Source organism: Rutidosis leptorrhynchoides, chromosome 9, assembly GCF_046630445.1.
Source record: "Rutidosis leptorrhynchoides isolate AG116_Rl617_1_P2 chromosome 9, CSIRO_AGI_Rlap_v1, whole genome shotgun sequence".
Lineage (NCBI taxonomy): Eukaryota > Viridiplantae > Streptophyta > Magnoliopsida > Asterales > Asteraceae > Rutidosis > Rutidosis leptorrhynchoides.
This window is the reverse complement of record NC_092341.1, coordinates 255,815,637-255,817,603: the sequence shown is the minus strand read 5'-3', so window position 1 is coordinate 255,817,603 and position 1,967 is coordinate 255,815,637. Positions and strand designations below refer to the sequence as shown.

The 1,967-nt window shown below is 39.5% G+C and overlaps 1 non-coding gene across 1 annotated transcript; it reads right to left on the bottom strand.

Annotated features, from left to right (window-relative positions):
* Window positions 1-1,468: 1,468 nt before the first annotated feature.
* LOC139869698 (small nucleolar RNA R71) lies at window positions 1,469-1,575 on the bottom strand. Its single transcript, XR_011766280.1, has one exon. It is a non-coding gene; the product is annotated as a small nucleolar RNA R71 (small nucleolar RNA).
* Between the last annotated feature and the right edge of the window lie 392 nt (window positions 1,576-1,967).

The following is a 1,967-nucleotide window of genomic DNA, read 5'->3' as shown; positions in this document are numbered from 1 at the left end:
TGTAATGTTAATATGTCACCCAACTGAGTCGCTCAATTGGATGAGCCGTCTGAACATGTATGCCTGTAGTCAGACTGCACGGGTGTCGGGGGTAGGGGACGTTGCTGTCTATTCAGAATCTTTAAGCCTATCACATTACCCAGTGACATGTCTTACGACATGGCGTTTAGGACCAGTGTAATGAATACAAGGTCTCTGCCTATTCATGAGCCAGCATTCCATAATCTCGACAGAATAACTGATGAAATCATAGTATGCACTTGCTTTAACCTTATTTGAATTACTAATTTTATCGCATTTACTTTATCTGTCTTATAAAGTAGAAAAGCCCAAAATTAGGTAACCACTACTCCTTCATAACTATCTTAAGCTTTAATATATGTTCGATTCTACTGATATCTTAAAAATACGATTCTAGATCATACTTCCCTTACTCATAATAAGGAGTAGTACGATTTAGGCCCCGCTAAATATAAATTTAAGACAGTACCCCCCTCTTGATGGTTGATTCTGACGTGTTGCGACCTAACGACACAGCACAAATAAAAACGTCCATTTCGGCCATATCAAGAGGGAAGCTAGTTTTTGGCGCCGCTGACGGGGAACTGGTATCAGACAATACTGCTCTCTATCAAACTTATTCACAAGCATTTAGTGGTGTCTAAGAAAGACAATTATACATGGACTTGGTTGTTGGATTTTTTAAATAGTCTCCAATTATATTGGAACCAAAAGGATCCTGCCTCTCCGTAGTCGGCCTGGCCGCTTGGTTTGTTGAATAGTTCGTGCGAAGCTTTGTTATTGAAATATCAGGGAATCAGTAGCCATAACCAAAATCATATATAACCTTAGGATAGTTAGCTTATCTTAGACTAAATTAGATTACTTTAGGCTACCTTAGATTAAGATTACCTTAGATTACATTAGAATTACCTTAGATTACCTTAGGAGTTTAGTTTATCTGCTTAAAAAAAATAGGCATACCTAGTGTATGAGCCAAACCCAATCTAGACCAGGGCCATTGTTATTCGTACCTGATCCAGACGCAATAATCTCTAAATCACGCAAGAAAGCACGAATCAGAAATCAAATGGCGTTACTCGTTACTTTAGCAGAAAATACCAAACCTTCGATTGAAGGTCGAGGAGGACCAATCAGATTTCCAGAGATTCAAGGACACTCGTTCGAGTTAAAACATCACATCATCCAGCTCATCCAAAATAGCTGTCAGTTTCATGGATTACTGAATGACGATCCTAATTCTCACCTTGATAAATTTATATCTCTTTCGAACTCCTACAAACATCCAGGAATATGATAAGATATAGTCCGGCTATACTTGTTTCTCTATTCTCTCACTCATCATGCTCAAACATGGTTCGAAGGAATGGAAAAAGATTCCATCATGTCATGGACAGAGATGGCTACTAAATTCCTAACCAAATATTTCCCTCCTTCTAAACAAACCAAACTAAAGAATGACATCATTAATTTTAAACAAAGTTATGATGAATCTCCCTACACTGCATGGGAGCGATTCAAAACTCTGCTGAAGAAGTGCCCTAATCACTAGCTAGAACGGTCAGCTCAAATTTGTACCTTCTGCAATGGTCTTACGATAAATCATAGGACGACGATCGATGCAGCAGCTCAAGGAAATCTGGTGAACCAAACTGCAGACGAAGCATGAGAATTGCTCGAGAATTTGACAATGCATCATCATGACTGGAACAGTAGTGAAACAACTCCATCATCTTCCCCACTCTCTGCACTTAACAATCAAACGGAGACCATCAAATCCCTCACGAATAAGATGGAATCTCTCGCTAAACAACTCGGAGAATTGAAGACACAGCCGCAGCAGGTCAACCAAGCTCATGCTTGTGTTAATTGTACCAACCCGCAATCCACTGAAGAATATCAAGTTGAGTACGAAAACCCTGACGGTTCAGTCTGTTACGTTCAAT